The 26172-nt window shown below is 35.4% G+C and overlaps 1 protein-coding gene across 1 annotated transcript in view; it reads right to left on the reverse strand.

The window, feature by feature from the left end:
* The window catches only part of LOC140171160 (protein NDNF-like), a 104593-nt gene that overhangs the window by 43430 nt on the left and 34991 nt on the right, over window positions 1–26172 (reverse strand). Inside the window, exon 3 of the mRNA XM_072194349.1 lies at window positions 8736–9164. The gene's annotated coding sequence lies outside the window, so the exon portion shown is untranslated. The remainder of the gene's footprint in view (window positions 1–8735; window positions 9165–26172) is intronic.

The raw sequence follows: 26172 nt of genomic DNA on the forward strand, positions 1-26172 counted from the left end.
TCGATTCATGGGAATTCTCAAGGTGTGCAAAATCAGCTGGAGTCCCATATTTTCCCAAACCTTTCAAAGTAACAGGTTGAACATCGAGCTGGAAGGGCCCTTACTTTTATGGAAAAGAACTCTGGAAAAGAAAGGCCAACTTACTTATAATAAAGTATTTATATTACTCATATAAATCCCCGAAGGGGCACTTCAATTTGAAATGGATATAGGTGTAGGGCTGGCGCTTTCGCACTAAGGGGCATTCGGTGAGAGCAACATGTAAATAATATGGGGTCATTGGGTGAGAGCATGATTTTTGGCATTCGGTGAGAGCAAAATGTAAAAAATATGGGGTCATTGGGTGAGAACATGACCTTTTTTTTAAATGGAATCTTTGGGTGAGAACCAAAACAGCGCCACAAAAACCTCGAAAATCGAATTTCTAGTTCTAAATGGCTTCAAATTTCTTTATTTTTTCAAAATAAGTAACAAAATCAGTGATAAATGAAAGTTGCTGTTCAAATTGAACTTGTAAGGGTCTTTGGGTGACAGATCAAATGGAAAAATAGGGGGTCTGTGGGTGACAGAGCGCGGAGCGAGCATGTGTTCGTAAAAAATATGGGGTCTTTGGGTGACAGCGATGCTGAAAAAGGGGTCTTAACAGCCCTACATACGCGTCACCTCCAAAGTTGAGTGCCCCCCCGGGATAAATCCATTTAACATGTTATGATAATTTGATAAACATTTAAATTGCTAGTCATCGTCTAGCATGCACTTTTCCCTCTATTCACCCCTAAGTTCACGATGTAGACCGGGGCATCCTTTCTTCCCGAAATAAAAAATTGTCAAATAGTATGTGTTTTTATAATGATTCTATTATGATTTAATACACCTAGTCGCACGCATGTCCTGTATATGTATTGAATTATGAAAATGATTAGTTTGACAGCAAATAAGCTGCGTGTAGTGCACTTGAACTCTTTATAATGTAAAAGTACACGTAGGGGATTTTTGTGGTCAATTATTGGCTTAGACTGGTTCAGTAGCAATGATACTGCTTTGTACATCTCAATGATCTCAGTCCTGGATTGTGTATAGTCCAGTCATAGATACGTCATAGTGTGCTTATTTCAATGTTTAAGATGATGAACCAAATGAGAATAAGTTTTGCGCTGTTTTTGTCAAATCCGCTGTGATCCGAAAAGGTTACGATTTTATAAGCCTTTACAATAATCATTCATATATTATTACAATGGCAATATTTTGGAAATTTTGGCTGTGTAGCCTACTCTGTTCCAAGTAAACTGGTGAAAAAGATCAGAATCGTTTATAGCTCACACCCACATGGTAGTTCTGTAAAACTTTTTCGCGCTCAATCTCGCTCAATCACTCTTTGATGTCAATGAACTTTACCTATGCTGATTATGAAGATGAGTTGTTTTATTCAATATTACAGATTAATACCATGAAATAACTCAAACATAAGCTGATAAATTAACGATAAAGATGCAGTAATGATATAATGATAGTGAACATTTGACACACAATAGACATAACAAACGGAATCCATCAACATAAAGCATTCAGACCAAAAAATGGCGGGAACGTCGGAATGTTCATCACCATTATCACTGTTCATTGTTAAGTAAAATTACAAAAGCTCCTTTTATCTCTCCTCGGCTGATTTCGTCCTTGACTTGTCATTTATTTCAATTTGTTATCGGTCAAGCTATATGTTATGACATTTTCCTAATAGTGATTTAATTTTTTATCCACTGTGTTTTTTATCAGTATTAAATGCCCTCAGGCTATACTATCGGGGACACCCCGTTTAAATGCATGAAGCAGCCTGACAATAATGGCCTTCTTTACAGTGGTTCTACAAACAAACAAGCACTGCATATTAAAAGAGCACACAGTTCAAAGTGACGTTACTCGGCTATTAGTAATTGGTGTAATTACGTGGCTGTGCTTGTACGTCATGACTCATGTATATATGCAATACAAATCTGAATGTATGCTTTACATCTCCAAAAATTATAACACTTTACTTTTTAACCAAACTTCGGGACGAAAAAGACATTACAAGCACTTCGACAATTTGTGGTGAAAGAATTCGATGCATCATTCACATTGTCAGGTAAATAGGTTTATCACTGGCATCAGAGGTGATGATCCCCCGAAGTGTACGCATAGATACACCGTGACAGATGAATGGGGTAATTGACTCACCCGAATTACTGTAAACAGATTACCGTAATGATGTGAAAGAAATAAATCTCTCTTTCACTGAATATGTGTGATGATACAAACTGCAACGGCTCGAAAACATTTTATAGAACAAAATGAGGCTAGAATTTCATTCAACAGCAAATTACACTTTTGGAAGCTGTGAAATGTACCAAGGGGCTCAGAAATTGTATACCATAAGACAAATATTTTTAAAAATATGAAAGAATTAAGCACCCTTTGGGCCATTTTTTTTTTTTATTTTGGATGTACAAAGTCTACGAACTTGAACTACGGGTGCACATGTGTTACGCAGAAGAACATGTGGAAAAATTCCAGGATCTTGCACACGAGGGGTTTGACGACATTAAATATCGTGGAATTTGCTCAAAAAACCGTAACAACCACTAAAAAATGTGTAAAAATGATTAATAGACCTTGTGGAAAACTAATAATAACAATATTTTGATGGCGAAAATACTGTATTGTTTAAAATATATGAAGTTTATTGTTCAAGTCAATTACCACTATACCGGAAGTTTCTTATGACCAGAAGAAAATTGGTCCCGCCGATATGACACCTCATGAAAATAGATGCAAGGTTGTTGTTGCTGTAAAACTGAAAACTCATCTGGAAAAACTCGTTGATGTCAATTGAAACTGCACATTTTGAAAGCATGCGAGGGAAACCAAACTGTGAAGGTAATGATTTTGCAAGTACGAGTATTTTACTCCTTCATTGTTATTATTAAAGATTCGAGGCAGTATATACCAACTTGATGTGGGGAACAGGACAAAATTAGATAAAAACTAATGCAGTATAAACCATAAAAAGCAAGCAAGAAAGAAAGAGAGAACGGAAGCGAGAATGAAAGAAAGAATGAATGAAAGCATAAAAAATAATAAATAAATAAATAGGCCTAAATAAATAAATAAATCATAATAAATAAATAAATAAATAAATAAATAAATAAATAAATATAAATAAATAAATAAATAAATAAATAAATAAATAAATAAATAAATAAATAAATAAATAGATAGATAAATAGATAAATAATTAATAAATAAATCATTATAAATAAATAAATAAATAAATAAATAAATAAATAAATAAATAAATAAATAAATATAAAAAAAGAACGACACTAAGTATAGACAATGCACTAAGCAAGACAATGTAAAATCAAAAAAGATATCAACATAGGTTCAAGCTAAGACTAGAGTAGAACTGAAACATATTAGGGCCTATTAATATTCGAAGCACTCTGGTATAGATATGAAATGCATCAGTCAAGAGGTACCCAGCCAGTGATTCTCTGAAATCATCTGACAAGACAACGCGGATGGATGCTAAATAATTATCTAATCATAAATCATACCTGTAAAATACTTGTTCTCGAATCTCGATCATTATGTAAGAAGGCCAAATTATTCAAAAGCATCCAATGGACCCCTTGGCCTCATACCCTTTAATACTGAGGCATGATAATCCCGTCAATTTCGTGTACCCATTTCGAGACAAAAGACAGACATTTTTGTTGCAAAATATTATGTGATCGGATAGACGAACAAACTTTAATGCTAAAGGAGCCAAAAATGGTGTCACCATGTGACTTTATCCAATTTGGCGGGCTTTTCCAACGACATGCAATAGGCAATCTTTTTGTGAATACTATATAGTCAGCTTATAATTCAAACTTACATTTTTAAGAATTTGAAAGGTCTTCGGCAGCACTTTAATTTAATGCAAAAGCAAATTGAAGCAAGATCTATAGCTGATTTCATACCTGACATCATCCAGGGGCCTACATGTATAATCTGTGTGTGTTGAAATTGACGGGTCCTCTTGATTCAACGACATCGACACTGGAAAAATCTTTATACAAATTGTCATTGTTTATAAATACAACATTTGCGTCATACATTTATATTATTATCTACAGTATTAGACTATTTCCAATTTAATGGTAAATATTGCTAAATTACTTCGAAATTGGAACAAATGTTTCCATCTAGGAAAATGTCTGTATTCATCGTTTATTATTCTGAACTTCCCACTGCATCAAATGGCTCGAGTCCAAACAAGAACTGTCTTTTAAAAAGACACCGCTACGGATGAAGATCATGCTTGTTTCATAATTTTGCATTGATACGTGCCTGGGATGCAGGTATTTTATGATGATGTGTGTTTAAATTATTTACCGATTGGGAAAAACTAAAGACCACCAAGGACACAATGGAAAATACCGTGAAATAAAGCATTTTCACGATGAAAGCTAAATTTAAAATGTGTTTTTAATCAAAATGACATCCAAATATGAATGGATGGTATTCTGTGACGGCCAATGGGGCGATTATAATCTAAATACTAAATTGTACGTATTATGGTTAGATAATCACATTTAAACACATTAATATCATCACATACTGGTACTTTAAGGTATTATTGCATGCCTCTAAATAACGTCTAGTCATCTAGGCGATTTCTCATTACAATAACATGACACAGTAAAAGCTTAAAGTAATATTTCTTTACATGTGTATTTCTATACACATTGTACAGGTAAAGCCAAATCTGTATTTAGTTAAGGGTAACCCACAAACCCACATATTAATAATGACAGTATCTCATTGCAAAAGGTGCTGTTTTCTGATTCAATTATAGCATCCCGGATTCCTAGATGTCTACAGCCTTCTCTCTATAGACACTTTATCAACTCGGATTTGTCTGCTTTAGTTCCCTCAGGTAGGGTAATGCAATAATCACAGTGAGATTCTCCTTATTCTGGTTCAATAACAACAAACGCAAAGGAGTTCATCTCTATGGACCAGTTTTCAGTTTCCCGTGAAAGTGTTTGATAAGAAAAATAATTATTGTAAAAAAGTAGGTGGCTTAGGATGTGCTTTGATGGTTACAGAATACGAAAAAGAAATATTTAATAAAATGCAATCGATAAAAAAGGCAAACTGAGAATGATAAAATTGCAGAAAGTAGGTGGCAAGTGTTGAAGTATGTTATTGTCTGGCGACACAATACGAACAAGAAAACAATAAATCAATGACATGATAAAAACAAGGAAAGTAATTATTGTAAGTAAAAGTAGGTGACTAAAGATTAAGATTGACATCGATCGTCAAACCTTACTAGCCAGAGAGTGGTCACCAAAGTGAACTTTTTCCCCTAACTATGTTACAGATATATAGATTGCAAAAATGGGAGGGAAGATTTATTATCAAAAATTAGGCCCCGACAAAGTGATTAAGAAAGACATAATTTCCGTATAAAAAGCAGGTGTATTTTTGATTATGATTTACTTTGTATGATTGGAGAAGAAATTGTGACACACTTGTAATATTCTTCATTCATTATTTTATCATATCCACTGTTTCCTATTTGGGAGGAGGGATGAGACAGTCAAGACATGACACAAACCAGTATGGGGATGAACATATTCATCCTGAACAACATCAACAACTGTTTATGACAGAGTGGAGTAGGCATTAAAAATGGAACAACACAATCATGACTATTGACTGAAAAGGTGTTAATGCAAAGTTAATTAATTGTAAGGCTATGTCAGTCAATGTTTATCAATGTAAAGAGATGTTTCTAGCCTGGAAAGGCAGTGTCATTTGAAAGCTTCATAGTGAAATTCTAGATCGTTTACCATGTTTACATTACAATACAATATAGTGCGACTTGTAATAAAGGTCTACCAACTGACCAATAAAAGCATGATACAAGTGGCGCGTGGTCTATATACAATGTAAAAATAGCGCCAATATTTAATACTGCTATTACTTTTGCATCCAAGTGATCTTTTTATCCTCTATTATAGGCCATGGATTTGTACAAACATTAGCTGCCAATCCGCAACAACGCAGAGGATATACTGTTCGCCAAGATTGTCTGAGAGCATATCAGGTAATAGTAGCTATAACATAACCTTCCAAAGATTTACATCAATTCTGCTTTCCAGAAATAGAATCAATTATACCTTTTCAGATGACAAAGACCAGTCATCCACAAAGCAGTATGTTGAGGATATCATAAAGAAATCCACGTGTGGCATTAGAGTAAGAAAATTGTTTAAATTTATTGTTTTTATTCTTTCCTATTTATAAGATCCCATCGTATAAACATTTCCATTCGATGTAGACAATGGGTTTACTTTTACAGGCATAAACGTTTGTCATAATGTCGTTCAAACTATATAATAATATACAGGTGGGATATCTCATTGTTAAGTCAACTTTCATGATGTCTTTTGATAATTCACATTCCCGAACATGCAAAATAAACAATAATAATTGTGATATGTCAGAATAATAAGAAATTATGGTTTTCATGGTCTGCTGCACCGTTAAAAATGATTATGCTTATGTTGTGTTTAGGTGTTTTTCTTACATAAATCGTTTTCGTTGTATTTTTATGTGAAAAATAATAAAGAAATAAAAGCACATAGTCTTACATTGTATAGTCAATCTTTAATATTTTAAATATAGCGTTTGTGGTGCTACTCCCGAATCCCGATGCCAGAAGATACAGCACTATTGTGTTGATTAAACAAAATCATAGTTCAGTCGATCAACCCTAATCCAAAGTAGAATACTTTAACTAAACCTTTAGTTATAGCAAAGTAAGTCAACTTTAAGTAGTTCTGCAATTTGAAGCAAAATGAGCCAAAAACATGCAATTTTGCACGTTTTCCTCTCAGAACACTGGGTAAAACCCCCAACATTGGGTAAATTTTACCCAAAGTTGGGCTATTTTTAGTAATTATTTACCCAATTGGTTAAATATTTACACAACATTGGGTACCTTACCCAGCCAATTAGGGTGAAAGGTTGGATAAGGTGGCACTTTAACCAATTTGGGTAAAAAGTTACCCAACGGGTTTTTTCACCCAGTGTTCTAACAGTGTAATTTCTTAGTGCAGTTACAGAATTCAAAGACTTGGCGCAAGTCTACTTGCATTCAATACACGAGTTGAGTATAGGCTAAGACTATTAAGATTGTGCTCATCATTTTAATATAATTATTTTAGGTATTATTAAAAAATTTGAATGAACCTTAAATAAGCCGTTGTACAAGTTTTTGGGTTTATTGGTAATACGAAAAATACCTTAACCATGTTAACGTACGCTTTTGGACCTTATTTATAGAATTTGACCTGTTTTACCAGTTAGCAGTAAATTAAGATTGGGATTTATTTACTATGTTTCATTTACAAAGTAGGTAATGGTGCCTCCAACGGACAAGGTACAAAACACACCAAGGATCAAAGGATGATACAAGAGGATACCTAGAATATATAAAAATAGAAAGATTCGAGCCAGGTATACTAACTTGGTGTGGGGAACAAGACAAAGACAAGATAAAAACTAATGCAGTATGTAAACCATGAGTGTACACTGTTGCTGCACTAGTAAAAATCCAAAACCACAGGGGTAGTAGACAAACTCAAACAAAAATTTGGTCCCTGTGGTTTTGGATTTTTACTAGCGCAGCAACAATGTACACTCATGGTTTACATACTGCATTAGTTTTTATCTTGTCTTTGTCTTGTTCCCCACACCAAGTTAGTATACCTGGCTCGAATCTTTCTATGTTTCATTTGGCAAAAGATGACATTATTTTGGGTTTTTTTAAGTTCTTCATAATTATAATGCTTATGTGTATCATAACTTAGAACTGAAAAGCATGCATTTATAATTTGAAAAGCTCTGAACAAGGTACTTTTATTACCAAAGGAAATCATTTTTTTTGGACAAAATATAACTTCAATTTGCCCTTCTTATATTTTGTGTATACATATACCAAGTATAGACCTACATCATGTTTTTGCAATCAGATGTAATAGTGGAAATCCTGTATTTTATTTTAGTTTCAGTTTTCACACTATTTTTGAGAGCTGCATTTTTACTCATGGTCATATTCGTTACAGATTCCAGACTCTTTGATATTTTCCGAACTGCCAAAATTGTCTGGGCAATAAAACATAGTCATCACGAATAGTTAGTTGTTTATCAGAGTTTTGAGTATAAAGGGTTTGTATAAAATGTGGATGGGGGGGGGGGGGGTGGTAAAGGATGGGATACGCGGGTATTCCATGCGGGGATGTGTGGGGGGGGGATGTCGGGGTGTGTTTGTCTTACTTTCGGTATGTGCTCATATATAGTCTGTATATCTACCTCGAGTCAACGGCACTAGCTTTGAAGTTCAGACTTGGTGTGTGTACATACTTTTACGCGCGCGATCAACGTGCCGCATATGTACACACAAGAAACTAAGCTAACACGCAGCACACGCTGCACTTCAAAGCTAATGCCGGTGACTCGAGGTAGATATACAGACTATATTATAGATACCCTCACTACTGGTGTATTTTTAATATATGCACCAATCATTTTGCAAAACAGCACAAGTTATATTAATGATTAAAAACGAATATCACCAATCACAAGTATTATACATGCATAACGGGAACTAAAGAATCTCACATAAAATGACAACTTACCGTTTCCGAAAGACAACACTTTACATCCGCAAGTACAGCTATATAATTCCAAAACGTGGTTCGAATTATTTTGGCTCAAAATCAAGAAAGTATTCCACAAATCATGAAATGTTGAAAAATGAACACATATAAATCCTCTGTATGTTCCCGGCTCAGTAGCGTAAATATTCCGCAGGCGTTTGTCTGGTTTCTAAAACGTTTCCGAATAAACAAAAATGACAAATGAAGCGATGCTTAATTTCTTCCTTTTCCAAGCTAATTCACAGCTATCTGATCAAGTTGCTGATATGGTTGGTAGGTTACACGGTGATATGTTGCAATTGGTTGTTATAAATGATGATGTAGCCTTCTGCAGGTGCATGGTGATGGCTTCAGAAATTCCCTATCTTCTCGATGATACAAATTGACGAACTCTACTGCCTTTTGGTTCTGTAACATAAAAAATAAATCAATATTGTCATTTTTGCTCGAGATACATAAATAATTGATAATAAATCTTTTTTGGCGTATATAGGCGACAGCAGATTGTAAAAGTCAGCTAGAATCCCGGCTAGAGTCAGAAAGAGTTGAAGATAATGGACATCTACATTAACTCTACACTACGGCAGCGTTACCCCAACTAGCTCTTTGGCAGGCAGCTGACTGGTAGAAAAAGAAACGACTCGGTAGAGTTGAACCTGGGAAGTGGTTGAACTGTCGAACATCCCATCCAACCTCATCCCCATAATATAATAGGAATCCAGTATAGCTTCCTTGCCTTTTTTGTGTCGCGCTCGCTCACCTTCGCCAACAGACCTGGGAAATGGATGGGACGGCAGAACCAATGTATATGGCAGGCAGGCTAGCTGGATGAGACTGAGTTTGTCCCGACCCTACTAATGGACTTTTAATATAATTGTGCAGGCTAGATAACAAGACAGCTGTCGCTTGGCAATGAAATTACTTGTGTTTACATATTACTGCAGGACCATATAGGTCCATATTAATACATGTGATGTGACACAGATCAGACTTTAATGTAAGACCGTCAAAAGAAAATGTACAGACATTAAAATAGGTATTCCTATTTTTAATTTATTTTTTTATATTTTTACCTAGAGCGGTAATTTTTTCGAGTGTCTGGAAAATTTCTTTTATAGACAATAATAGTTTGCTTTTATTCTACACGTTTATCTGTAAATATCCCTTTTGAAACACAGACATCGTGAATATTAGTCACGTGACAGAATAGAAATGTCTTTTCTGACTTGTTTCAGTCTGGTCGGCGCCTGACACACGAAGATGGCAAGAAATTAGGGATAACAATTCAATCGTCGTCGATGAATAAATTTGGACACATATATCGCCTGACTGTAGAATGACAAGAGTCAAATTCGATTGCATTTCATCCAATTAGTATTTTAAAGAAGAAATAAAAAAGAGCGGATTTAAGGGCATATACCGGGGGCATAGGGCCTATGTATACCATGTCCATGTCCAGGGCCGGTTCCAGGGTCTTCTAAGAATTGGTGATTGCTCTATTGGAGCATGAGAAAACTCATGGAACTTATTGACGTGTCATGAAATATATACGTTCCTAACGATTTAACGAATCGTCTCAATTTGGATGTAATTACGGTCTTATTGATACGGTAAAACTAAAAGTCAAGATTAACTACCCATTATCTGCAAGACTTGCTTGAGGAAACGAATATAGTTCCTTCATCTGTGTATACCCTATAATATCTTTCATCTGTGACTAGTATAACTTAACAAAAGTGTGCTTGAATTTGTATTTTTTTAAATTTATGTATGTTAGGGAACGTTCATAAATACTTTGGTAGGGGGGGCTGGAAAATTTTGATTTCGGTATGTCAAAACTTTTTTGACCCCCCCTCTGTCTGTATGTTAAACTTTTAGAACCACCCTCTTTATGGACTGAAAACTTTTTGACCCCCCTTTGTAAACACCCAAACTTTTTACCCCCCCCCACACACACACACACATAATGAAGGTATACTAGTACTTAAAATACTCCACTCTTGTTTCCACTATAGGTAAGGCCGTATAAAATTAATGTTTTGGTTCTCGTCCAGAGGATTTTCATGAATTGATGAGGGAGGGAGGTGTTTTTTTTTTTTTTTTTTCAATGTAAAATTAGCATTGTCAGTAGTTTTCGGTCTTCTCCAACAGTGCTCGAGGAAACGATGAGGCCCTTTTTTTTCAAATGTGAGATTCTGAGGATAAACCCCTAGAGTACCACAAAAAGACTTGGAAGTGATGCTTGTTCTCTAATAAACTTATTTATATGTATGAAGATTTCATAAATCATTCCAAAGTCTTAAAAAATTGAAAAATCTAAAAAAAAAAAAAAAATCTGACAAATCCCAAAAATTGAGGAGGGAAGGGACGAGAACCAAATTATTAATTTTACACGGCCTAATGCTTTATTTTACTAGTACAGTGGATTAAACTTATACAGTTTCAACCTTGTTACAAATTCAAGCAAACAGATCCGCAATAAATTAATCATTTATCAGTGTCACTCTTACAGGCCTTATTAGGCCTAAATTGTCAGGACATCATAAAATATAAATAAATTGCTTTCAAATAAGGTCTCAAAAGTTATTGCATGGATGTATCAGGGGTGTATCCAGCTTTCTTGGTGTGGGGGGATGACATTTTGCGGCACAGACGAAAAACAATTGCAGTTGCTTTACATACATACCGGAGCTTTAAAAAGATGCTTTACTGCGCGCGTAAAGTGCAAAAATTTTGTATTTTACTCTATTTACGCCTATGATCGGCATGAAAAGAGCTTTATTGTGACAATGTGCGCGCGTAGCGGGCACAAATTTGTATTTAACTTTTTGGACCCCCCCTTTATGGGTGTCAAAACTTTCTTGACCCCCCTTTTGCCATGTCAAAACTTTTTGACCCCCCTTTTGGAAGGTCAAAACTTTTTGACCCCCTACACATTTTCCAGCCCCCCACCAAGGTATTTATGAACGTTCCCTTAACTCGCCTCTATTGATTGTCTAAGTAACCTTGTATTACACTGTAAATTCTGGTTATCAGGTTATCACTGTAATGTGCATAGAACCGTATAATTAGTTCACACGACGAAAACATCTCATCTCAGCTGTGTGATTTTAATGTTCTTTTATCAGCATAATAAACATGCAACATTAAGGACAAGATTCTGGTTTGGAGCAGTGTACCATCTGTGAGACCAGAGAAGATGTCGTCTCCGGGTGAGACAATACGCGGATTTAGGATTTCTCTACCGGAAGTCAATTTGTGCCGAAATTCCTTCCCACAATGCAATAAGCGTTTTGCATAACAATAGATACAGTTCGGAGGTTAATCCATCTCCTTTGTTATGCAATACGCATATTGCATTGTGGGAAGGAATTTCGGCACAAATTGACTTCAGGTAGAGAAATCCTAAATCCGCGTATTACAGCTACTTGGTCTTCATCTAATGCTTTTGTGAAATATCACTTAAGGAATGCATTATTGGAAGACTTTTGAAAGACATGTCTGAAGTTTTTCCCTTCATTTTTCATATTCATATAATCCAGAAAGTACAATGGTTATACCTTACATGACAAAGCGCTTTAGATAATTATTTTGAAGCGCATTTCAATAATGTTGCTCTACATTTCAAATTGATATTATATCATCGCTTTATTAAGTTAGCTTTACGTGAAAGGAATGAGTAAGTGGCGTCTGGAAACGTATTTCAGGTGTTAAATTAGTATCTAAAGGTTTTCTTACAGAAATGGTAATAATCATGCTTCTTCAAAATCAAAGCCATATCCACTTCTAACTATATTTTTATTGATACGAGTGAAAGGTGTTAATTTGAAAATGATCTCTTGAATGATTTCAGCATTTTCTAAAAGTGTGATGTTTCCTAGACAGCTGGCAGGTGATACTCAGGTATTGGCATAGAAAAAACAAAACCATAAAACTGTCCTACTTTCAAGTCTATATATAATTTTAAGACAAATACCGTAAAACCTTGTCTACAAGCATATAGAGTGCTTCTGATGGAAGCTAAATTAATCCAGGCACCATTATGGAGTTTGAGCAAATAAATTACAGATCCAAGCATATATACAAACAAGTATTATTGTAAGACCAATCTATTGTGTTGCCATATTTACGCATGTCGTATTAATTTAGATTTCATCAAAAACACTATACATGCTATGCTTGTAGACGAGGTTTTACGGTATTAATGTAGCTTACATTTAAAAAAAATCTTTTAGCATTGTTGCATTGTTTAGATAGACATGATAGATCACGAACGTATGAAAATGCAACTTCTCCTTTTACTCTATGAAATTGATAAATGAAAATAATAAATTACTATTACCGGTAAATAAATTTTTTAATCAGAACTAAACGGACGGCCATTGTTACTAATCATTTGTATTAATGGAATAAAACTTTTATTAATGTTATTGTAAGTTTTATTTTAAAATATGACCTGTTGACTGAGTAATAAGTTTGTTATTCATTAGCAAACCATAGATGCGTTGATCAACATAATTTTTTTCTTGACGAAAGCTGACATTGACCTTTTTTCTCTCTGAGGAATTATATCTTAATGTGAGAAAATACAATTTTGATATAAATCAAATTATTTGTTAATGCATACGAAGTGGTCCGAAATAAACGATTTCCAAAGTATTCTATTTTGTGATTAATTAATTTGACTACCGAGCAAACAGAACGTTTAAAACTGTTTATATTTTGGGGTTTGGTTTTGGTAAAACCGTTTTTATAATATTAAGTGTCGGGTTTTATAAAGGTCATGAGAACGTTTTTAAAAAGTTTTGTATGAAAATACACGACAACAACATTTTTAAAATGTTGTCATGATTTATAAATATTTTTTGCAAACATTTTTGCCAAATTTTCGTCAACAGTTAAATAACATTATGTTCATAATATTTTGCAGTAGGTTTTCAATAATTTGAATGTTAAGTTTCATACCCTTTATGCCTGTAACCCGACATTTACCGGTTTCTGGCAACTTTTTCTAACCTTTTGCGAATAATGTCGAATACGTTTTGTATTTGCTGGGTTAATTTGTAAAACACACTGTTAGATGCACAATTTCCTTCATTTGAACTAATGTTTTCGACTTCCATGGTCTTACCGATTTCATATCGCATTCTTGTCATTTCTGATTTCATTTTATTGTTTTAACCTTTCCAATAATTACCATGATTAAGGAGCTCCTGTGAATAAATTGGTTCAAGTGCTGATGAGAACGTTATTTTTGCATATATTTTGCTGAACAAATCATACATGCTAAAACATTTAACTGATTTTAATTGTTAGCTGTTTAATTGTCCGCCTTTTGTGCATGTATCCTCTTTATAGATAGATCATTCTTAGGATTAAGAAATCGACCAAAACAATTATCATGTTTGAAATTAAATACCATGAATCAGATCAACCTTATGACGTCATAGTTTTGGTACTAGTGTCGATATCTCGCATTGCTATGTACACATGTAATGCCTGTAACAACATTATTATCTGTGAAACATCGAAGTTGTTGAGGACAGTTTACACGAGTTTACACTGATAATGATTGACAGATAACCAGTCCAGTCATTTTGACGTATACTGAGCGGGAACATACCCATCTTATACATGTTGAGTAATAATTAGTCAAATGTGATGCGAACAAGCAAAATCAGTCGGAACTCGGAAATATTGATTTTGAGATATAGCCAAACAAAGGAAGTATTTCCTTTTGTTTCCTCTTATTTTGCAAACACTTTAATTGCTCGTATCTTTAGAACTGGTTGTTCAATTTCAATGGGGTTATCTGCAAAATGTAGCTTTGAAAATGTTTTTTACTATCCTACAAGAAACTGAAAATTCAATATTTCCGAGTTCCGACTGATTTTGCTTGATCGCATCACAAATAGATAGTCTGTGCATTTATATTATTTGCGGTTTTAGAAAGCAGTTTCTTTCTACTATTATAACTTAAGTGATTAATTTGATCTCTTGTCTTGTGAAATATGTCAACTGCCTGGATTATGTTATACCTGTATCGTTTAAGACCTGATGTTATCTGTAGGATATTTATATCAAATTGATAAAGACTTTGACCTTAAAGCAAGATCGTGAGTGATTATGCTTGCGTTACCATGGTTATTTGCAATCTATCACTACGAAGTCATCTCCTAAATCACTAAAGTCAATCTCATGCCAATAGGGGCAATGTACTTTCGGAAAGGCCATTGGAACTAAACTTTTCTTTCTCTTAACAGTGAATTTATATGTAAAATCAGGTAAAACTTGAACTTGCTACATGGATGGAATCATTTGCACAGTATAATATTCGTTTTATTTAATATGAAACTCGCTTTCCTTGCTGTGGCGGTGCCACTGCGGGACAAAGGGTGGTGGTGCCACTGAAGGGCACTGGAGGGGGCTATCCCCCAACCTCTTTCTTTGCCCCCACCTCTTTCCCGGGACCCCTTATTGCCAAAGCCCTCCCCCAAAACACCAAAAATGCACTAATTTGGGCCATGATCGCCCAATTTTAGCACCCCCTCAAATTAGTTCCCCATTGCCCTCAGAAAAAACATCATGGCTCCGTTACTGTTTGTTTTTAAAAGTCAAGATATTTATTTTGAACAGTGTCTCATGCTTAATCACCTATTCTTATTTCCAATTTTGGGCCTGTACTTAGTCAACATTTTTGTATGCCTCTGATCAAGAAGCGTAATCGAAAGGCTTTCTCCGAGGCCTGGCCAAATCCCGTGGAAATCAAACTGCATAACTAGTCTGTCAATGCTTTTGGCAAATTTGCCAAAGCGAATTGCGAATGAAGTCAAAAGTGTTTAATTGCGCATGTTATTAAATATTTCGACCTACTTCTTTGCTATAATGTTTACTCATTTTATGACACTGACTATAACAAATACAAAGGGGAAAATGCGGTATGATTTAGCTAAATCTAACGACATTTTAAAGCTAAAATTAGCCCCCGAGACTGTGTGTTATAATCTCAGGTGACAATACGGAGGCTCGAGTGTGGCCGATCAGCAAAAATGCTAATTGACACGATATGGAACATGGCAGTTTACATTACAATTGAATTAAGACAATAGCACATACTAACTTAATTACAGCCACGACAGGATCAAAATCTTTTTAATTCAAATTTCCGAGAGAATTTGAACCGTCAACTAAATAAACCATGAGTATGATGGAATTCATTATAAACTGCTTGTAAGAAGAGGACGTGAACTCCTGATCAACTAACACGACTGAAGTGGTAATCCTTTTAATATTTATTCTTAGAATTTTTGGCTAAATTCATGACCAGGCTATACGAGACCGATTTTACCTCTTATTTGTACTTTCTTGTGGTCCAGTGAGGAGACGCAAAAATTTACAAAGCTTCTTGGAGGACTATTCCTTTTGAAAAGGGTGTGTGTGTTGCAAGACTGATGAAGGATGGGAAAAGCATCTTAAAAAGTACATTAGCTATACTAACTGTACTTTTGTCATTGGAAACGGTAAAACGCAACATTGTGATTCAACTTCATTGCGTGTTCAGGGTATTACCCTACAGCTTAACTGAAATATAATATTATTTTAAGTTATCCCTGACACTAACCTATAGGGGACAAGATATCACTATAATCGTACCAATTATAGGCTGTATCAAAATGATTAGTTAATCTGGCATCAAGATGCAACATAAACCCCCACAAAAAATTGCAGATTAATGTTATAAAAGGTCACATAACTATAAATCTTGAGACAATCTTGTATAATAGCATTTGGAATGAAGCTGGTTTTTCAAACACCAAAATCAATTGGTAGTTGGGTACTAATCATTTTGATACAGCCTGTAAAACAAAGATGCTGGTAAAAGAGTCATCGACGTTGTCAAAAGCTTATTACGAATCGAAATCACCAAGTCTTTCGTAATTGACTTTTAAAGATCCAAAATGTTGCTTCGATCGAGTCTTGAGACAAAGTCAGTATAATTGCAATTAATGTTATACGTTGCTTCGTTGTCAGCATGCTGATGATTCCTTCCCACATACAAAGCAACGGTAAAAAATCCCATCATACAAGAAAATTTGATACTATACTTGGATACTGTTAATGTGATGATAACATCATTTGTTTTTTACAAAGTCATTAAAAGTACACTTTTACTTAGCTTTCAACTGCATAAAAGTATAACATTTTAATTCTCAAATCTTAAAGGCCGATCAGTGATTTGCTCATCCAGACGATCACAAAAATGATAAAAATTCAGATTTTGGTACCTTTGTCATTGTCATAAATGTGCTACAATAGATTGCTAGTGGTTCAGCCGAAAGCTGCGTATTTAAGACACAATAAGACATTTACATGAATCTGTAATTTATATACTGACATTATTATAAATAGCTATCCATGTACTCAGTATTTGAATTGGGTTTCAACTTCGTCAATACTGCTGTTTTCTTCGTTTTTTGCCAATTTTTTCATTTCAAAAATACCAAATGACAATTTGAATGACTTATCCTTCACTTTTAAGCAATATATAAACAATTGTATTTTTTTTTACACTTTCACTGATGGGATCACTGAATGGGACTTTAAGTAAGCTTTGCCGTATTTCCGAAGTAACAATAAACTGCGGTGTGTGATGAACTTGATATCGCAAATATTGATAGATAACATCACAGTCGTGGGCACATTGGAGAGCACAGGTGGCTGTTACGATACTTGTCAAAATTATATTCAATTTTTGTAACATGTCTATCAACTTTCAGATAGAAATGATAGTTCTACATAGCTGATACACAGAAGCAGGGCCATCGTACTTTGATAGCAACATTTCATCGGCATACGATAGCTTTACATCTGGTCATACATCTGTACATGATTCATTCAAATGTATTTTCCATAGGCATGAGACGCATTTGTCATGTTTCCTATACGAATGAACTTAAACTTGGATGATATTTTAGCCAGATTTGGCCAAATTTGATGACTTGTTAATTCTCTCATGTTTGTATTACCAGTCTCTAGTATTCATGGTATTATAAACTTCTCATTGTCGCTGTCTTCTCTATCCTGCATGTTCAGTTGCAATACTTAATCAGACAAACGTTACATCAGCATCAAACTGATCTCAAAAACACCAACTCGGGTCTTTACATTGATAAAGCCAACAAGGTATTGCGACGTTTTATGTATTGAAAATGATATCAGTTTCCCAAGTTGACTTCAGCTTCAGCTTTGGGGTTCAAATGAATTTCCATGGGCAATTTAGCCACAATTTTAGTTCTTAAAAGTTTTGTTTACACTGATTGAAAGTAGGTCCACGGTTCGCGTCCCATTACGTAAAGGGATTTATTTTCTCCAAACGACATGACGCAACACTGATAGCAACCGATAGACTGAATCAAAAATTGCTTTTACATTTGAATATCGCTATGGTAATTAATCATATCACTACCTTTACGGCGAATGCACGGAATACCTAATGCTTGCAGTAGCCAACTTGCACAGAACATCTCAACATAAATGTGTCAATTTATTTCACACCAAAATGTTGTAGTGAGGTTTAGGTTTAACCGCTGATGACTGACTAGTAACCCTAAGTAACCCTTGTTAACTTAACTTAAGGAGCGATGGCCGTAACAGAATGGACGGGTACATTACCGTAATGAATTGAGTGGCACCAAGGTGCGTGATGCTTTGTGCTAATTTAATTCTAGTCAAGTTGACTCTTGCTAGATGTTGAACATGCTGAAAGGTCCGTGATTAAAGTATAATAGTCATACATTTCTTACAATATTAATACTAGTCACATAAATTTTAGTATAGTAATTTATGAGCAATATTGCTAATATGCTAAATATTCCACTACCAAAGAAAGAAATGTATTCAAAATCGTACTTTAAAACGTTGCTATACATTTTGTCTGTAATTAAAATTGTGCTATGTAATGCCTTAAGGAAAATAGTCATAAAATATGACATAGTTTAAATAATAGCCATTTGATAAATTGAGAACTCATAAATTTTGTGGTGGATGAAAAATTACAATATGTTGAAGGAATGCAGACACAAAAATGCACTATATAATTATATTAATCATATATTGTAATTAATGGAAGCAAATAGATTCGATAATCTCTACGCCTTTGCAGATATTCACAATTGTAACACTAAGCATGGTAAACACATGCTTGCATCCAAAAGTTTATTTCTAGAACAGCAAAAAAATTATGTCAAACTGGATATCATCTTAACGAAAGTTGTTACTTTATTATATCATGAACAGAAATGCAAAAGTACTTATGACCTTGACTAAGGTTGCATGCAACATTGGATAACATGAATTTCCTATTTTACACTGTTATTCCTCATATTCATTAATATCATGAGTTTTCTCCTATAGCATGTTCAATCTGGCTTTCCGGATTCGATGTATTGGTGGATTTCCCATTTCCCTTAGCATCAGATTAAAATGTTTCTTCAGTCGTCAATCATATTTGTATATATATGAAAAGAAAGCCATGAGCTATTATCGCCTACTTTTGAAAATGTTTAGATGTCGTAATTCCTGGATGAAAACCCGATATAAGCTACCAAAGTACATTGAATTTTCAGAAAAGATGTTAACCATCACACTTTTTCTGTGATGCCTTTAAGGATAAGCTACTCCAGCTAGAGCTACACTATACACCCCTCTCACCTCCCCCACACAAATACACACACAGCTAATATCTTCCCATATACTCTACTGAATAAACCCAATGGTGTACTCCAGCGGGCAGAATAGCCAGCATGCAGTGTTTACTGTCATATGATACCACTTAATTAATATGTTACGTATAAATGTGCTAAATTCTGGTAAATATCTCATTTAATTTTAAGACAGACCATCACGAAATGTTAATTAGGGTCACTGGGTCGGTTATGTTAATTAGGGTTAGAGTAAACCCCTAACCCTAATTACATCTACCTAAATTCCCATCAGTGAATCTGACGAGTCTAATTATCTGAGGAGGCTCACAATTAGAACAGCCTTTCAGTTTGGATACCAATCAGATTTTGTAACTGTTTCGCAAAACAGGTGCTTAGACTATTATATAACTCCTTTTGTTTAATTCTCGCATTTGATTGACAGCTCTCTATTCTGGACGCGGAATTAGTGCTTGATATTCCGTTATGGAATGTGAACAATGAAATAAATTGTGCGAAGCTTTGAGGCAAATACTTAAACCGAGTAGTGGAGTCCCTACAATCTAACCATGTAATGATGCAAGTGGTCGATGCACTATTTAGCAGTGCAAAACAAAACCAGCACTGTCATGAAATTTAATGTCATTTTGAGTACAATTTTATAAGAAAACATATTTTTGCTGTTACATTAAGAGGAATCAGCAAACTACAGCCAGCCAGGGAAACAATAATGGAAATCAAGTCAATTTTCACTATAAAGTCTGCATGTCAAAAAATATTAGTACCATTCCTATTTTAACAGTCCTAAATCCGACCAATAATTACAACAATTATTTATCTTTTAAAGTAGCAATTGCAATAAAAAGTACAGCCAATTACATTTGATATTCTGAAATTACATTGAATGAAATTTGAAGACAACCAAAACTGGGTCAAATATGAAAGCATTGTATAAAGTCATGAAAATAATATTGAAGTCTTTCGCCACTCGTGATTAACGGAAGTTTCAGGAGTAGTATAGGCGAACTGTAAGTGATGAGACACGCTCAAGATACAGCCGGTTATTGCACTTAAGGTGTGTGACATTCACCTCTTACTTGGTCAACTGAACTGACTGCGTATAGCTGCCTTTTACAATGGATGGAAATATAACCAGCATCTCCAATGGTTTGAGTTACATAGCTGCCGTATGTAAGAACAGTAAGATGTTAAATTCTTTACCAACCGTATCATGTAAAGATCAAAATTACACCATCGATTGTAAATCTTATAACCGCTTAAAAATCTTTTTGGAATCTTGAAGTTGTTTAATAATATCACTTCAAAATGTGAATATGTTTAAGGTAAAATATCATGGTACTTAAAAAGAACAAATGAAGAGGAAAAATGCCAGTAGGGCCATCTTTATTGTTCAGAAGAGGCAGATTAATGTTGCAAGTGAAAAGATTTCTTGAAAATCATAAAGGTTAAAACAAAATGGATGCACGATCAACTAAGTTGTGAGTGGAAAAATGTTATCCAAAAATATTTACCGGTAAAATATAATAAGTAACGTATGTTCATGATTTTGTAGCTCATCTGCTAAGACAATATTGTTGTACCATCACGAGGCTGAGGATGGATGTGGTAAGCTGTAGCAACGGACATCCTAATGCCGCAATAGCAATGACCTGCTAAAAATATCCACTTGTTTCAAGTACCTCTTTAAAAAGTTTCAAGAGGAGATGCACTTTTCGACCTGTTATAACTACGGATGCCCTTCTTCACACTGAAGGTTTGTAGAAACAAAGATGGGAAGATACTCAGAAGGGAAATGAGGGATTTCTTGGGCTAGTCGGCAGTTAACGTACAGGATAAGTACAGGCCTAGTATGGGATTAAGTCATTTTCAAAGGTGTACTGTGTTTCATTGATCTGTCAGGTTCTTGTTTGGAGGACTCGGTTTCAAAATGGTTTGTGTCGTTGTCGATTTCCTGGTAACCCACCTAAAGTGTGTGTAAATTTGTGGTAGGGGTCAGAAAGTTGCAAAGAACAAGATTGCTGGTGAGGTCAGGTTGTAGGTGTTTGTACTAACGTGCCGGATGATGGTATATAGAAGCAACGGATCGTGACGAGAGAAAGCAGAGAGAGAGAGAGAGAGAGAGATAGGGAGCGTGCTAAATGCTGTTATATTCCATCAGACAAAAATGTCTTCTTTTATCCCGTAGTATTCTTTACCCTTCTCCTCCTGAAGGCCAGGGGGAACGTGGCCCACTGAACATGCTGATGGTCAGGGTATACTGACAATTGCTGGCGGTGGAAACTTGCTGGAATATTGAAGTTAATGAAAATGGTTTCACACACGTATAATATTTCTGTTTTTACCAATTGTATTTAAAACATTAGATATTAGGGGCTGTGCAATAAATATGAGCTCTGGGGAGGGTAAAATGGGGGGGCAAGACATTTTTGGCGAGCCAAAAGGGGAGGCAAGCAATTTTGGCAAGCCGAGAGGGGGGCAAGCAATTTTGGCACACATTCATCGGGCACCTTTTTAATAAAACGCTCTAAAAAGGCTTAGGAAAACAGTACGGAAACGCTTAAATATGCAAATTTTCCTGCTCGCTGCGCTCGCAACATACATCTAGACCATTTAAGGTTTGCAAATTGGGATCCAAAAAATTTGGTATGTTCAAAGGGGGGGGCAAAGATTTTTGGCGGGCCGAGAGGGGGGTAAATAATTATTGCACAGCCCTTACTAAAAGTAAGAAGGGTGCAAACGCTTGCCTTTATAGTTAATGACACCTGCTGATAGATTGGGCACCAACCTGTACCGAATACCGTATAGTGCTACCAAAAGGGAATCCCCGGTAACAGTCAGTTGGCGCATTCGAAATCAACACACATCTAAACTCCGAGACACAAAACCTTGCTAGGGTCTGTGCTTTAGACCACGTAACAGCACACCTGTCTCGGAGGATTTACTAAGAAAATCTCTATCACAATATACGTCAGTGTTAATTTAGAAGTGTTTGAAACTATTTCTGTGTTTGCCACACCATAATAGTTTTTTTTCAACAAAGAGACTTTCAGAGAGTACCGTTTGAATGTTTAAGCGCTATAATGCACTGCATGCTACATCGGTTATTGCATGGTATCATTCAGCAATGACGTGGCCAAGAAGCTAAAAAATAGCGTGCCGAAATCAACTTTCCGACTTCCCTTCTCCTCTTACTGTTGTGTGTTACAACTCACACGGGAGTTTCAATGTTTTTGTAGAGGCTGCTAGTGCTAGTCCTATATTAAAGAAGCGTGTTAAAAAGAAACCACTTCGATGATCATAAAAAAAAGAATCCATAGTTGCAATACAATTGTGATTTGTTTCACTGTCACATGATCAGGGGTGTTGGGTGTGGTTTGTGCACTTTTCAATGTCGTAAAATTCATTGGTTTCATAAATATTGACGGTTACGTATCATTTCTCACTTGCCTATTGCAGTATTGGTCCACAGGCGCACACAACGCACACAAATATCACATATTAACTTTTTAATCAGGTTATTTTTAGATAAATAAAGGTAAAAGCAACTATAACCATTTCTAAAAAGTGTTTCATGATTTTTGATGTGGCGTCGCTTTCTGTTCTTATCATATCAGTAAAACAAAAGATATAACGAAAACATGAGTGGAATAAAATTATGCTTGACTTCAGCAACAGGTCATTGTGTGTAGCAAAAAGTCAGAATGTCATAAGATTGGCATACGCATTTGTTCAACGTTTTGTTATTCTCATGTTAAAGGTGAAGCGCAAGGAATCATCTACCATACACGTATCGCTATATTCCACCTGCCTTTGCCACTATTGATTTTGTTAAGAGCTAAACAACAAACATGACAGCAGTTACGCCTCATTCTAGTCGAGATTTGTCTAGGATTTTTGACTTCCTAGCCAAGGAGTCAAGTCATTGCGACTTAAGCGAGACCCACTGAAGACAACACGCCTGATAGTGTTGAAAGAGTCCATTAATAATACTAGGATCCAAGTTTAAAATCTTCATCCCCTATTCCCGTTCCCTCTTATCTGTTTTATGACATCAACAAGAACATGAGCTGAAATTGTACTATAGAATCAGCCAATTGGTCATAAAGCCACAAGTGAAGCCACTGCACTTTTCTCGATGAAAATATCGATAATCGAGCTCAGTATTTTGGTTGTGTTTATTAAAGCTTACCTGCTTACAGAAACTGTAAGCATTTTCGATATAGTGTCTGTATGGGGGTTTCACAAATCACAGAACTCAAATGAAACTTACGACTTGTCGAAAGTGTTAATGGCTAATGAAACACACTTCTGTATTAATGTTTTCAAAGAAATTCATGCATTTTCTTTTGCAAAATCGGCATTGGAGTTAATGGTTTTACGCACGTCGCACATATTACTGTTTTTGCCAATTTACTAACAACAGTATACATGGTATAGTGGCAAAGATTACAAAGAGTACGAAGAACAAAAGAGCGAAAACCGATTATAGTTATGACCCCTGACAGATTGGGCACCAACCTGTACGACAGTGGTACGAAAGTGGACACTCCAGTAACAGTCAGTTGGTGTAATCTTGATATCAACACACATTCAATCTCTGGACACAAAGTGGAGTCTGTGGCTGCTCTACACTACCTGTACGTGACACCACCTTAGGAGGATCTACCTAGACAATTGCTGTATAAGTCAGTGTTAATTTAAAAGTAAAAGTGTTTAAAACTTATTTCTGTGTTTGCTATTGAGAGCATTGTTTAAGCTCAGCCTCGGTCGGATATATGATCATACTGAATGACTGATCATACTGATCATGCTGATCGTCAACTAAGAACCGTAGTAGGAGAAGTGCTACTAACACTAACAGCAAGAAAACACCTCTAGCAAGAGTGACAACATACTAGTAAGCAACGACAAGCAACAGCTCTACAGCTTAGCAACAGCAACAACAGAAATAGCCTGAAAAACTGAGAAGAAGCAGGTGAACCGACAAAAAAATCCCAATAGTATATACAATATGTAATACTTGAAATCAGGTAATTTTGATACTTGTAGTTGTACGCATTAGGACATTCTGTTCCCGTTGTTGTGTAGTAACCTTTCAAATGTTCAAATGAGTCTTCCAGGATAGATATGATGGACTCTCCTAGAGCTTCGAAAGGCCCTTGATTTTGAAAACTTCAGCTAGACCCTTAAATTGCTCATGCCTCACTCAGAAAGCCAAGAAAGACCCTTGATTTTGACTGTGCGTTGCTCCAAAAGATCCCCTCTTACTTGTTCGCAGCTCCAAAAAGACCCCCTTTACCCACGGTACGCCGTAAGCTCCCAAAGACCCACCACCTCAAAATTCCGAGGGATTATACCCACCAAACATTTATGTGCCCCCCCCCCCTACCATCCCTGGGCCACAAACAACCTCAACTGCTAGGACACAGTGACAGCTCTGAATGGAAGTTAATAATGGACATATTACTGAACGCCATTTGAAATGAGACCATTTTTGCTAATTGTGCTCCCAAGGGATCACGCTTTTAAATACTACTGGTTTACCACTATGCCCTTTTACTACTCTATGATGTTTCATGAATGTTGGGAAGGAAAAAAAAAAAAAATTCTATGGGTGATTTTACGGTTGCTTGGCATGCTTAAGTGAATCAAAGACTATTTTGTCATAATGATAGAACATTGGCATGAGTATAGCTATAGTTTAATGAATATAGCCTGTATGATATGACTTTGTAAAGAAAAAAGAAACTATGACAGTTTTGACATACTTAATAGGAATTCCCTAAGACAATGACTCATTTCTCTGATTGTGTAGGGTACTCAATGTAATATATATGTTGGAATGTCCAATTCTTATCTACCTCTATCAAATGGTGATTCCTTCACAGGTTGTTTCCCCTCTGTATCTTGTCTATCGATAACATATACAGGAAATTGTAGATCGGTTACATATCTAGATCGCTAAGGTCGCGCTAAAAATAAGAAGGCATGGCCTAGTTCATGTTCATTGATAAGTATTAACACAATCATATCGATTGCTCAAATGAAACCATTTACCACACTGTATGTAGTTTGTCATGTGTGTGAATATGGGTTCACATGACCTGTTCAATGTCTAGTTATGTCTGCAGATCTTCTTGTGAGATAAATGCCTTAAACAGAAGACTAATACCATTAACATTGATTAACAGTAACTTTGTAGTGTCTTTGGATATGATTGACATAATTCCTTACCAAAACACGAAGGATTAGTTAATCAATAATGGCATGTTGAATTGACAATTTCCATTCATTCGAGAAAATTAGTTGCTGCTTGGCGCAAAATTGCACATTTTCATAAATAATGGTACAAAAATAAATCTTATCTCATTTTAAGCGTAAACTATTATCTTTGCACTTAACAGCTTTATCAAAATCTCCAAAAGTGAAATTTGACATAGTCCTGGTTTTTTGGGACTGACTTGGTCACATAACACCGACACAACTGCTGTTAAGATCTCATACATGGTCGGTTCCGTAGTGAGGAATCTGGTTATACACCACAACTGCTTCAAACACACAGCAATCCCCCCAATTTAACTCCATCATATCGGTGCCGCGTATACGCATAAGACTCGCATATATAGAGGATTATTCCAATAATTAAAGCGACTGTTGCCAGAAAATCCATGACATCGTACATTAATGTGCTCGTA

Source organism: Amphiura filiformis, chromosome 15, assembly GCF_039555335.1.
Source record: "Amphiura filiformis chromosome 15, Afil_fr2py, whole genome shotgun sequence".
Classification (NCBI taxonomy): Eukaryota; Metazoa; Echinodermata; class Ophiuroidea; order Amphilepidida; family Amphiuridae; genus Amphiura; species Amphiura filiformis.